The sequence below is a fragment of the Aquarana catesbeiana genome, linkage group LG09 (genome assembly GCF_042186555.1).
Source record: "Aquarana catesbeiana isolate 2022-GZ linkage group LG09, ASM4218655v1, whole genome shotgun sequence".
Classification (NCBI taxonomy): domain Eukaryota; kingdom Metazoa; phylum Chordata; class Amphibia; order Anura; family Ranidae; genus Aquarana; species Aquarana catesbeiana.
The window spans coordinates 251,225,078-251,239,895 of NC_133332.1; the positions used below are offsets into that span (position 1 = coordinate 251,225,078).

At 46.9% G+C, this 14,818-nt stretch overlaps 1 protein-coding gene and 1 pseudogene across 1 annotated transcript in view; one reads left to right on the forward strand and one right to left on the reverse strand.

Annotated features, from left to right (window-relative positions):
* BCAP31 (B cell receptor associated protein 31) overlaps positions 1-14,818 on the reverse strand; it is an 88,870-nt gene that overhangs the window by 14,709 nt on the left and 59,343 nt on the right. The window lies entirely within an intron of this gene.
* LOC141109063 (U2 spliceosomal RNA) lies at positions 7,867-7,969 on the forward strand (annotated as a pseudogene).

Here is a 14,818-nt window from a genome sequence, read left to right on the forward strand (position 1 = left end):
CAAGGGCCACTTGTGTAGCGCTTCAGAAAGACCTGGAATTAGCAGGTACAATTGCTTTAAAGTAATGCACTCAACCACCATGGCCTGTATACATGCTCACCACGCAACACTCCATTGCTGAAGAAAAAGCATGTTGAAGCTCATTTAAAGTTTGCTGCAGAACATTTAGACAAGCCTGGGAAATACTCGGAGAATATAGTCTGGTCAGATGAGACCAAAATTGAACTCTTTGGATGCCATAATACACACCATGTTTGGAGGTCAAATGGCACATCACCCCAAAAACACCCCCCATACCAACAGTGAGGTTTGAAGGTGAGAACATCATGATGTGGATGGGTGGTACTGGCAAACTTTATATCAATGAAGGAAGGATGAATGGAAAAATGGACCAAGACATTCTTGATAAAAATTTGCTGCCATTTACCGGGATGATGGAGATGAAATGAGGGGTGGACATTTCAGCAAAACAATGATCCCAAACACAAAGCCAAGGAAACTCTCCATTGGTTTCAAAGAAAGAAAATAAAGCTGCTAGGATGGCTCAGCCAATTACCTGACTTGAATGCAATAGAAAATCTATGGAAAGAACTAAAGATCAGCGTTCATAGAAGAGGTCCACAGAACCTTCAAGATTTGAAGACTGTTTGTGTGGAAGAACGGGCCAAAATCACACCTGAGCAACGCAGGAGACTAGTGTCTCCATACAGGAAGCTGCATCTTGAAACTGTCATTGCCAACAAAGGATTTTGTACAAAGTATTAAATAAATTTTTGTTTGCGTGTTCAATACTTTTTCCCTGTGTCCTTCCATTTTATTACACAGAACTTCATTTCTGAACTTGTTTGTTTTGGTGTCTTTGGATGTATGGATTGCATGGGTCGTTACCGACACGTGGTAAAAAATTTCATGTCAGTAGCACCTTTTAAAAATATATTTACCTAGAAAAATGGTGACGTGTTCAATACTTGTTTTACTTGTTCTATGTGCACACATATACACAGTATGTGTATGATGCCATGCCTTTACACGCACATGAATTTTAATGACATCCCAGTCTTAGCCCGTAGGGTTCAATATTAAGTTGGCCCACCCTTTGCAGCTATAACAGCGTCAACTCTTCTGGGAAGGCCGTCCACAAGGTTTAGGAGTGTGTCTATGGGAATGTTTGACCATTCTTCCAGAAGTTCATTTGTGAGGTCAGGCACTGATGTTCATGTAAAGGCAGGCGTCCCAATACTTCTGGCAAAACACTTACACATTCCCAGCACTAAGTAGACAGGGGTTGTAAATAGCTGCGCCCTATCGCATTGTGTTTAACAAGAGCGGCCCTGGGCCCCTCCTCTCCGCCAATGTTAGCCTTATCTTTATTACTAGCATCTAGCCTGACTCTCGGTGTGATCATACTACAACTCAACCCGTGACTTTATATGCCGACGTGACAAGCAGGGACGCACGTACTCTGGCAGGTGAATACTTGCAACCGCAGGTGATCAGAGTGCACAGACTCTCCTTCTACGTTCCACAGAAAATCCTCCTTACAATTTCTCAGATGCGTGGAAATTTACTGGCTCTACAAGCAAACTTTTATTCCACGTTGGCTGACTTATATCCCTTAACTACTCTATCCCAAGTACAGTATGCCCATTGTTTGACTTTCTACGAGATATCTATAAAGACACGACTACCTTCTCAAGGTTCCAAAACACAGAACTATTAAAGTGACCACTCAATGGGAAGATTAGAAAAAGAACGGGTCATTTTTGATGTTCCCTTCCAGTGGCGGCTGGTGGTGGCAAACAACCAGCCCATCTCACTGTCTGCCGGTCGACCGGCACTTACCCCATCCAGGCAGAGGACACATCGGGCAGCGGCGGCGGGATAGGGCAGCGGCAGGCATCGGGCAGCAGCTCCTGCATCTTCTCCTCGCTTCCGCCGTGTATCTCCTCCCCTCCTCTTAGGCGTTCAATAGGATCGCCTGTCCCTTCAGCCAATCGGGTATCAGACCCGCTTCCCGATTGGCCAGGATGAGGATCAGTGTTGCAACAGCGAATGTTCATTCGCTTTTGCAACACAACTGGGTGGGCTCCAGACGCAATGCTCTGCATCCCGAAAACACCCTATTTTGAAGCCTATTAGCGCCTCAGGTATTTAAAAAAAAAAAACACCCTGGACGGCCGCACACTGCTTCAATCACCTTTATTGGTTCCAAAGGATAAAACAACAATCCATACAGCATATGGTGGAGAAAACGCATGAACAAACTAACACATTTCACAGTCTTCCTGGTGCTTAATCATAGCCTTCCCCCCTTTTCCATGCAGCTTCCTGGCGACTTGATGCGACTTGAGTACTACTTTGAAGCAAGGGAGGGGCTACACCACAGGGAATGCCTATGCAATCTTCCTGTAATGTCGGATCCAAATCACATCAACATAGAGGAGGATCCGACTTCCATTAAAGTCTATGAGCACAAGTCGGATAGAAGTCGCCTTGAAGTAGTACATCAGTGGCCCTCAACTCTTGTCCTCAGGGCCCACTAACAGGCCAGATTTTAAGTATTACCTTGGGGAGATGAAGACTAGAATACTGCAATCACTGAGCAGCAAATGATATCACCTGTCATGTATTTCAGTTATCTTGCAAACCTGGCCTGTTAGTGGGCCCTGAGGACAGGAGTTGAGAACCTCTGTAGTACAGGAACCTTTTCCAAAGGTGGAGTGACTTCAGTAGTGCTAATTAACCACTTAAAGCAGATTTCCACCCAAAAGTGGAACTTCCGCTTATCTGAACCCCCTCCTCCGGTGCCACAATTGGCACCTTTCGGGGGGGAGCGCGGTACCTGTTTTTTTTTTTTTTTTTGGTACCCTATCCCCATTTCCAGAAGACCGGGCCGAAGTCAAATACGTAAGCAGCTCGCCCCCCCTCCTCCTCCCTCCTTCTGCCGGGCCAGTGAGAGAGCGCAGGGCATTTCACGCAATGCGCAGTAGAGACCCAGCCGTGAAGCCAAAAGGCTACACTGCCGAGTTCCCTCAGCAGCAATGGTGGCGGCAGCAGCCAATGTAAACTTGGGCTATGGTGCCGACATCGCTGGACTCCAGGACAGGTTAGTGTCCTAATGTTAAAAGTCCGCAGCTACAGTACATGTAGCTGCTGACTATTTTTAAAGGTGTCTGCGGAATTCCTCTTTAAGGTCCGCCCCATAGCAGTTTTACTGCTACAGGACGGCACCTCTGCGCTGGCTCACGTATACATACACAAGATCTGGCTGGACAGGCAGGCTTGTGGGCAGGGGGCACGCATGCATGCCAACGGTGGCTCGCTCCCGCTATGATCACACGCAGCAGGAGCCCAGCGGCAGGTACCGTGGACTCGATGTCCACCGGCACCCGCCGATCATCAGCCGGAGAGACAGAACTGCAATCTGACTATGTAAACAAGGCAGATCGCTGTTCTGACAGGAGGAAAGGCACGGATCCTGTGTCTCAGCAAAGCCGGGACTAAGATCCATGTCTTCCCCTAGTAAAAGCACCTCCCACAGTTTAGAAAAGCACTGGCTAGGCACACAGTTAACTTTTTGATCGCCCCTGTTAACCTCTTCCCAGCCAGTGTCATTAGTACAGTGACAGTGTATATTTTTAGCACTGATCGCTAAATTAGTGTCACTGGTTCCCAAAAAGTGTCAGTTGGTGTCAGAATGTCCGCCGCAATATTGCAGTCCCGCTATAAGTCACTGATTGTCACCACTACTAGTAGGGTTGCACCGATGCCACTTTTTTAAGACAGAGTACAAGTACTGATACTTTTTTTCAAGTACTCGCTGATACAGATTACCGATACTTTTTTTTTTAATGTCATGTGACAGTAGCACTGATGGGCACTCATAGGTGGCACTGATTTGCAGCACTGATAGATGGCACTGATGCTGGATCTGATATGCTGACTCTGATAGGTGGCACTTATGGGCACTGGTTTACTGGCTCTGATAGGTGGCATTTATGGGCACTGATAGGTGCAACTGATGGGCAGGCAGTGGCAATGAAATGATGAGAGAAACAATAACAGTCAAACTTCAAACTTTCTCGGGTATACAAGTGCTGCAATGCCCATCTTGGTACAACCTGCACTCGGCCTCAGTAAGCCAGCAGTTAGAAGGCAGCAGCGGACATCTTGCTACACCCAGGCCATATAGTTAGTGAACTATATGGGCTGGGTGTAACAAGATGTCCACTGCCGCCTTGTGACTGGGGGCTTACTGAGGCCGAGTGCAGGGTGTACCAAGATGGGCGTCGCGCTGTTCGATCTCCGACATTAATTCCATTGACGAACGTGACTGCCCGGGTCACCGGTTCTGACTGCTCCGAGTGCGACCCACACCCCTGCCCCCAGCCAGCTCACATTCCGCTGCTGCCAGCCCAGGACTCGCTGTCTGCTCCGCCCACTGACTTCCGGGAGCCGCCTCTTCATACAAAAGGTATCGGCTCAGGCATCGGGAGCATTTGCCCGAGTACAAGCACTTGGGCAAATTATCGGTATCGGCGCAACCCTAATTACTAGTAAGAAAAATTTAAAAAATTTAAAAACATCCCATATAGTTTGTAGACGCTATAACTTTTGTGCAACCCAATTAATATACGCTTATTTAGTTAGAATACATATTGGCCTAAATTGATGAAGAAAATAGTTTTTGTTTCCAATTTTTATATCGGATGCGTTTTATAGCAGAACGTAAAAAAAACTTTTTTTCAAGATTTTTTTTTTTTTTTTTTTATTTGCCGCTATAAACAAACACAGTGGTGATCAAATACCACCAAAAGAAAGTTCTATTTGTGGGAAAAGGACGTTTTTCTTTTGGGGGTACAGTGCCGAATGACCGCGCAATTGCCAGTTAAAGTAACCCAGTGCCACATCACAAAAAATGGTCTTGTCATGAAGGGGGGTAAATCTTCCGGAGGTCAAGTGGTTTACTCGCCTTACGATTCATTCATTTATACACTTCAGCCACTGAATATAAAAACACATGGCAACCCCATCTTACAAAGCGATCAGGAGCAAGGAACGGACATGGGTAGAAACCCCTAATCTAGTATATTCTATTCTTCTTACTTCCCAAGCCTGCCGTATGGCTGCCAGGAAAAAAAAAAAAAAGGGAAATAACAGAGATGCAGTTTCTGATGTACTGTACACTATTTAGTGTACAGTACATCAGAAACTGCATCTGTTATTTCCCCTTTTTTTTTTTCCTGGCAGCCATGCTGCTGTTTAACAACCCAAAATGTTCCATCAGCTGAACAGAGGGAAGGGTCCCAGCTGACACGTGTCCTGGCAATGCAGGCTTGTCTAACCAAAAAGGACCAACAATATTTTTTTTTTTTTTTTTCAATTCTTACAATGAGAGCCGCAGAAGCCTTTTTTTCTACTTAAAGTATCAGTTGAATTTTAAACACTTCAATACCAGGCACTTTTACCCCCTTCCTGCCCAGGCCAATTTTCAGCTTTCAGCGCTGTCACACTTTGAAGGACTGTAAATTATAAAACACATATATACCGCGCTGTCTATAAAAGAAATCAAACAAAAATTGAAAAAAACTAAAGCAGCCAGCACAGCAGTGGATAAAGTTACAAAAATGACAAATTGGGTGAAATGTGCAGCGGCCCTCCAGCTGTTGCAGAACTACAATTCCCAGGCTTTGCAAGGCTGAAAGTTACAAAGCATAGGCCGAGGCATTATGGGACTTGTAGTTCCGCAACAGCTGGAGGGCCGCCAGTTTGAGACCCCTGGTTTATATGATCACATAACAAATAATATGAGTACAAAAAACGTGAATAATAAATGATGTGCTCAAAAATACTCCAAGCAGTTCTCCATTATGACATGTGAGGTTTATAAACAGAGGAACTTGGACGTGTGATGTCCAAAAAGTCAGTGACAAACTTCAATCATGTGTGATGATAATCCTCAACCACATGTTAATATGATATAGTGACCGTCTTTAACCGCTTCAATACAGGGCATTTTCACCCCCTTCCTTCCCAGACCAATTTTTAGTTTTCAGCGCTGTCGCACTTTAAACGACAATTGCGCGGTTGTGCGACTCTATACCCAAACAAAATTGACGTCCTTTTTTCCCCACAAATAGAGCTTTCTTTTGGTGGCATTTGATCACCTCTGCGGTTTTTATTTTTTTCGCTATAAACAAAAGAAGAGCGACAATTTTGAAAAAAACAATATTTTTTACTTTTTGCTATAATAAATTTTCCAATGGGAACACAGATCGGTCTCCTCTCAACTGACAGGACGTGGATCTCTGTGTTTACACACAGAGATCCACGGTCCTGCTTGGTTAACGGGCAATCGCTGGTGCCCGGCGGCAATCGCGGCCGCCGAGCACACACACCGGGTCCCGAGCAATGGCACGCCGGGAAGCTCGGGACATCATATGACGGCCACCCAGGATGGGAGATCCCATCTGAGGCCGTCATTTGACTATGGGCGGGTAGTGAAGTGGTTAACTTCAAATATGTATGATGTAATAACAGTTGATAGTAGATCCACCACCAAAGACACCAGAAGCTGCTTACCAGAGGGATTGAACTCAAATAGGTGTACACCTAGTGAGTCAATCAAGCTTTGTGGTATAATATATCGAAGTAGAACAGCAGCATTCCCAGTTTGTAGCCCTGCCCTTCGGGCTAGCTACAGCACCCCGGGTGTTCACAAAAGTCCTGGCCCCACCTCTAGCCAGGTTAAGGGCACAGGGCATAACAGCCTTGGCGTACTTAGATGATCCATTGCTAATAGACCGTTAATAATAAATGATGTGCTCAAAAATACTCCAAGCAGTTCTCTTTTATGACATGTGATGTCTATAAACAGAGGAACTTGGACGTGTGATGTCCAAAAAAAGTCAGTGACAAACTTCAATCATGTGTGATGATAATCCTCAACCACATGTGGATATGATATAGTGACCGTCTTTAACTTCAAATATGTATGATGTAATAACAGTTGATAGTAGATCCACCACCAAAGACACCAGAAGCTGCTTACCAGAGGGATTGAACTCAAATAGGTGTACACCTAGTGAGTCAATCAAACTTTGTGGTATAATATACCAAGGGGATCAGATGCTCTATCCAGATATGACCTCCAGATGGACCTCCGAACAGGTGTAAGGCATGGATAGACTCAGATATAGGCAGTCAGCCCCACCATTTAAAGAAAGAGGAAGGCAGCATCCCTGGGAGGATATGCCGAGACCACTGTCTTCTTCTATACAAGCGCTTGATTGTACTGCTAAACACGTGAGTGTATTTCCTTTGCTTTTCATCTATTAAAATTTCTATACGGAGTTAGGCTATATGCCTAACTCTTTCTTTTAATGATGGGGCTGACTGCCTATATCTACTGAGTCTATCCATACCTTACACCTGTTCGAAAGGTCCATCTGGAGGTCATATCTGGATAGAGCATCTGATCCCCTTGGTATATTATACCACAAAGCTTGATTGACTCACTAGGTGTACACCTATTTGAGTTCAATACCTCTGGTAAGCAGCTTCTGGTGTCTTTGGTGGTGGATCTACTATCAACTGTTATTACATCATACATATTTGAAGTTAAAGACGGTCACTATATCATATCCACATGTGGTTGAGTCACTGACTTTTTTTGGACATCACATGTCCAAGTTCCTCTGTTTATAGACATCACATGTCATAATAGAGAACTGCTTGGAGTGTTTTTGAGCACGTAATTTATTATTCACGGTTTTTGTACTCTTTTGTAATACTTTTGTATTATTTGTTAAGATTTATATGATCACATAAGCACTGCACATTTCACCCAATTTGACACTTTGAAGGACAATTTCTCAGCCTTTTGGCTAAGATCAAGTGTAGTATCTGTTCTTATCAGTTTCCAGAGGCGGCGCTGTGCTACTCTCAAAGAGGAGAGCCAGCAATTCCAATGGTGTAATAGTGCCTGAAAAGGCGGTTTCAGCAGGGACTATGCCACGCTTCCCGACAGATACTAGGGGCTGGCCGATGGTTGAGTCTGAGCCATCTGGAAGGGTGCACCTGGTGAGGATGGGTGCTGCATCTGGGTCTGGCCAGAGGGTTGGGTCCCTGGCCTTCTGGCCTAGATTGTGATAGCTCTAGCTACGGACAATTATTCGGAAGAGAACACTTACTCCTTCTTTGGGAGGGGGGGGGGGGGGGGGGAGTGGTTAGTATTTCCCGAATGTAATTAGGAAGGAGTGATGGGAGCGACGTTGGAGCCTGTAGGTAAAGGGCTCTCACCAAGCTCCCTGAACTTCATTCCTTTCTGCCTTGAGTGGGGGCTGCTGTGGTCTGGGCCATTGGTCAGGGTTGGTCCTGAAAGCCTATGGAGTATGTGCCCCTGGAGTGGCAGTCCAGGGGTGCCAAAAAAATCACTGTGAGTGAGAGTCACTTTGGTTTGAGGCACCACGGTCACTGCATTTTCTTTAAATGGTAGGGCTGACTGCCTATATCTACTGAGTCTATCCATACCTTACACCTGTTCGGAAGTCCATCTGGAGGTCATATCTGGATAGAGCATCTGATCCCCTTGGTATATTATACCACAAAGCTTGATTGACTCACTAGGTGTACACCTATTTGAGTTCAGTCCCTCTGGTAAGCAGCTTCTGGTATCTTTGGTGGTGGATCTACTATCAACTGTTATTACATCATACATATTTGAAGTTAAAGACGGTCACCATATCATATCCACATGTGGTTGAGGATTATCATCACACATGATTGAAGTTTGTCACTGACTTTTTTTGGACATCACACGTCCAAGTTCCTCTGTTTATAGACATCACATGTCATAATAGAGAACTGCTTGGAGTATTTTTGAGCACATCATTTATTATTAACGGTCTATTAGCAATGGATCATCTAGGTACGCCAAGGCTGTTATGCCCTGTGCCCTTAACCTGGCTAGAGGTGGGGCCAGGACTTTTGTGAACACCCGGGGTGCTGTAGCTAGCCCGAAGGGCAAGGCTACAAACTGGAAATCCTGCTGTTCTACCTCGAACCGCAGAAACCTTAGATGAGTGGGAAATATAGGAACATGCAGATATGCATCCCTGATGTCGATAGATGCCAAAAGTTCTCCTCATTGTAGGATAGAAACCACTGACTTGATTGACTCCATGCGAAAGGAGTGGATCTTCAGGAACTGATTTAGATTCTATAGATCTAGAATGGGTCTGACATCTCAGTTTCACAGCTCCGCGCCCCTTCGTAAACCCACCCCCCTCCTTTTCGTTTGAAAAATATTCCCGCACTCCGGCGGCTTTCGGGTCCACAGACCCAATACGGGGGAGGAGAGCCCATGACACAAGCAGGCAGAGGAAAGAACTGTTGGAGCAAAACTCGGGACCTTCGGGGGGGCGGGGGTTGGGTGGTTCGGTGTATTACAGGGGGGGGGGGGTGCGGGTACAACCACCGCTGATTCCCTAACATTTCTGGTCCCATCAGGGGGGAGAAAAGTATTTGGCGAATCTCTTACCTTGAGAGGAATCCCCCTGTGCAAGCTGCTGCGGCCTCACACAAGACTGACACTGAGCTTTACAGTGAAGACAGTGAAGATTAAGGTATGTGCACATACTCTCTCTAGTGGAGTTTTAAGGCATGACAACATTTTTTCTTAAAGAAATAATCATAGATGTACCATTTAGTTCCTAATTTTCTCCCCTTACCTTATTCCCGCCGCAGGATTTGCTGATTTAACAGTCAATCCAACTTTCACCCATCACGGCAGGCTGTGTTTAGCAAACCTTCAAGGACCGGGTCCCTTTTTATCCACTCCCTTGGACTTGTAAAAGCACCCCGCCAGAAACAAACAGGCAAAACCTTGTGCTTCGTATACGAGGCCCGGGTACCATCCACTTTGGCCTCAGTGGCACTTTGGATGGATCCAGTCTAGGGAGGCTATTTAAATCCAGCAAAGATCCCTCCTGGAGCTCCTCAGAGCACATCTTCACTTGTGACCAACACCTTAGACACTGGCGGTACTCCTGGAAGGAGGAGGGGTTATCTAGGGAGTAAACTTCCTGTATTGGGTATACCAGTGTCCATCACCTGAAGGTGCCTATATACCACATAGTAATTACTATGGTGCTCTGTGTCCCACGATGTACGATAAAGAAATATTGGTTGCCAGCTTCTCCATGACTTGACAAAGCACATGCGTGTGAAACACGTCGTCATTGCAACCCTCATGCTTGTGCTCCATACTTGGCTCCTTGTGGCCCTTTCCCTTCTGCCACCCAGTGACTGGTCCCGACGTCATCCGCTGCGCACCGGTACACCGAGCTTGGACACAAAAGGACCGAAATCCACAGGCTGCTACCTTGCCATCTTTTCATTGGCCTTCTCATCAGAACTTGGGTGTGATATCCCATCACAGCCCGGAGCCTCTGGTATCGCATGCTCTTATTGTCATTTTAATGACTTGATCAATAGATGAAATAAACTGATGTTTTTTTCTGCATCTACTGGGCTGGCTTTTTACAACCAGCCTTACATCTACTTAACTCCTTGAGGATTACCACATTATAAACATTTGCACCAAAGACCCTGAGCGCTGTTTCTCCCTGCCTGTTATTTACCCATGCCCATATGCTCCCAAGCTGACACCCGTGATGGGCCACCATTCCTCCCACTGACACCCGTGATGGGCCACCATTCCTCCCACTGACACCCGTGATGGGCCACCATCCCTCCCACTGACACCCGTGATGGGCCACCATCCCTCCCACTGACACCCGTGATGGGCCACCATCCCTCCCACTGACACCCGTGATGGGCCACCATCCCTCCCACTGACACCCGTGATGGGCCACCATCCCTCCCACTGACACCCGTGATGGGCCACCATCCCTCCCACTGACACCCGTGATGGGCCACCATCCCTCCCACTGACACCCGTGATGGGCCACCATCCCTCCCACTGACACCCGTGATGGGCCACCATCCCTCCCACTGACACCCGTGATGGGCCACCATCCCTCCCACTGACACCCGTGATGGGCCACCATCCCTCCCACTGACACCCGTGATGGGCCACCATCCCTCCCACTGACACCCGTGATGGGCCACCATCCCTCCCACTGACACCCGTGATGGGCCACCATCCCTCCCACTGACACCCGTGATGGGCCACCATCCCTCCCACTGACACCCGTGATGGGCCACCATCCCTCCCACTGACACCCGTGATGGGCCACCATCCCTCCCACTGACACCCGTGATGGGCCACCATCCCTCCCACTGACACCCGTGATGGGCCACCATCCCTCCCACTGACACCCGTGATGGGCCACCATCCCTCCCACTGACACCCGTGATGGGCCACCATCCCTCCCACTGACACCCGTGATGGGCCACCATCCCTCCCACTGACACCCGTGATGGGCCACCATCCCTCCCACTGACACCCGTGATGGGCCACCATCCCTCCCACTGACACCCGTGATGGGCCACCATCCCTCCCACTGACACCCGTGATGGGCCACCATCCCTCCCACTGACACCCGTGATGGGCCACCATCCCTCCCACTGACACCAGTGATGGCTCCCCATTCCTCCCACTGACACCAGTGATGGCTCCCCATTCCTCCCACTGACACCAGTGATGGCTCCCCATTCCTCCCACTGACACCAGTGATGGCTCCCCATTCCTCCCACTGACACCAGTGATGGCTCCCCATTCCTCCCACTGACACCAGTGATGGCTCCCCATTCCTCCCACTGACACCAGTGATGGTTCCCCATTCCTCCCACGGACACCAGTGATGGTTCACCATTCCTCCCACGGACACCAGTGATGGTTCACCATTCCTCCCACGGACACCAGTGATGGTTCTCCATTCCTCCCACGGACACCAGTGATGGGCCACCATTCCTCCCACGGACACCAGTGATGGGCCACCATTCCTCCCACGGACACCAGTGATGGGCCACCATTCCATCCACGGACACCAGTGATGGGCCACCATTCCATCCACGGACACCAGTGATGGGCCACCATTCCTCCCACAGACACCAGTGATGGGCCACCATTCCTTCAACTGACACCAGTGATGGGCCACCATTCCTCCCCCTAATACCAAAAGATGGGACATTGCTTACTCCCACTGACACCAGAACTTTTTTCAGCTCCCACTGGTCACAGTTTAGGCCCCCTAAAGTCTAAAAAACAATAAACTGTCCCTTTGTTTAAAAAGTTTGGAGACTCCTGATCTAGAAGTACACCCGAGAAGTACACCCGAGAAGAACACCCGAGAAGAACACCCGAGAAGAACACCCGAGAAGAACACCCGAGAAGAACACCAAGGCCTTTTCCGGCACTTTTTGTTTATATGTAACAATGTGTATTTTGTGCTAGAAAATTATTCAGATCTCCCCAAACATTATATGTATTTTTTAAAGCAGGAGGCCCTAGAGAATAAATTGGTGGGTGTTGTAAATTTTTATGTCACGCAGTATTTGCGCAGTGATTTTTTAAAACACAATTTTTTTGGGAGAAAAAGAAAACCCCAAACATTTACAAATAACGTAGAACGTTTTTTACTTTTTTTTCTTAAATATAAAAGATGAGGCCGTGTAAATAGATACCAAACTAGTCACGCTTTAAAATTGTGTATACCCGCACAACGGCAACAAATTAAGTAAATTTTACTATCCATAGGCGACACTTTAAAAACCTTTACAGGTTACCACTTTAGTTTTACAGGAGGTCTGGTGGTAGATTTAACGGCCATAATCTGACACTTACGGCGATACATCACATGTGTGGGACAAACGCTGTTTTATTTTACACTGTTGTTTTGTTTTATTTTTTTAATCACTTATTGCTGTCACAAGGCATGTAAACATGCCTTGTGACAGAGATCAAGAGATCATGGATCTATAAGACCCCTTTCACACTGGGGTGCTTTTCAGGCGTTTTAACGCTAAAAATATCACCTGTAATGCGCCTCCTATGCCTCCCCAGTGTGAAAGCCCGAGTTCTTTCACACTGGGGCGGTGCGCTTGCAGGATGGGAAAAAAGTCCTGCAAGCAGTATCTTTGGGGCGGTGCGCGAGAGGTGTATAAACCGCTCCCACAACGCCCTGCCCATTGAAATTAATGAGCAGTGGTGCTGAAGCGCCGGCAGCACCTCAACACGGCACTTTTAACCCTTTCTTTGGCCGCTAGTGGGGGTTTAAAGCGCTGCTAAAACTAGCGGCGCTTTACCGCCAACGCACCCCTGACCCAGTGTGAACATAGCCGAAAACCCCAAATCCCTCCTCTGCCCTTAAAATCATTCAAAAAACACCAAATTGGCTTTTTTCCAATGCTTTCGATTTTAGAAATGGCACAGTTGACATCCGGGTAAACCGGAAGTGATATCAGGTGATCACTTCCGGGTTACCATAGCCAAAAGCTTAGCTTTGTTTGACTCTCCAACCAGCTGGCAGACGTGCTGGCTGGTCGCTCGGGTCTTACGGAGGGACGGAAGAGCCAGAGAAAGCGGTGGAAGAGATGTCACCTCCCGCTGCTTGTAAAAGCAGTCCAGCGGCTACTTAGCCGCTAGGATTGTTTTTTCAAGAGAGCCGACTGACTGCCAGCTTAAAAAAAAATAAAAAAAATAAAAAATGTATAATGCCTGCAGCTGTAGGCGTCATCCTGGTATAACCACCCGAAGTCCAGTTTGAAGTCTCAAACCAAGTTACTCTTAAACCAAGGTTTTACTGTACCTGGAGGTGTTACCATTACAAATATATTTCATGCATTTACTAAACAAAAAAAACAAAAAAAAAGTCTGGTGCTAGACCTACCTTTACAGAAAAAAATGTAAAGATGAACACAGTACACCCTCCCCACCCCCCAGGTCCCTGCTGTACTTACCTCCGGTGATCCTGAGCTCTTAGGGCTCCGGGGTTGGAAATCTCTGCTGTTCTCCCTCTTCTCTGTGCAGTACTTCCAGGATGGACCAGATCAATTCACTGGGATGGAGCCGACCAATCAAAATCGATCTAGTCTATCCCAGATGCACTGCACAGAGGAGAAGGGAAAAGAGCAGGGAATTCAAATCCCTGTACAGCTTTAATAGCAAATATTTTACAGATGCAGTCAATGATTTCATTAATGACCAAAAAAAAAATAAAAAGTCCTCCGGTCCTCAGTCTATTCCGTCTGCCCTCCTTTTATAAAGCAGCAAAGGAATCCGTGTAATCGGCAAGAGAAGATTAATGTAGCCATTGTTCATCTAAGGAAGGTCAGCTGACTTTCCCCATCTATCATCATTATTTGTTTATTGATAAAAAAGTCACCCTTAATGGGAAGCACAACCTAAAACATGTCAATGTGCCATGAAAGTCACATGGGTAAAGGTGCCCAGGGACATTACCGGGCCATTATCAGATTGCCCTTGGATTATTTCTGCCTATCTAGCAAGTTTAGGTATGGGGAAGGGGGATGAGAGGCGCAGGCAAACACTGACAGCACCGCTTTGCTTAGAGACTGACAGCGACTGGGTTTTCTACAATAAAAACCTGCCTGCCAGTAATTTTTTAAAAATAGGTTTTTAAAGCGGATCCTTACCTTCCCAATGACATTCCCTTTACTCCACCCCTCCCATCCTATACGCGTTTAACACGTTTTTTTTGGGGGGGGGTTTAAATAAAAATTTTCGGCCCTGCCCCAATGCACGTCACTTGTCTAGATGAATGATGTGCACAGAGCCTGGGATATATACGACACATACAGTGCATCCAGAAAGTATTCACAGCGCTTCACC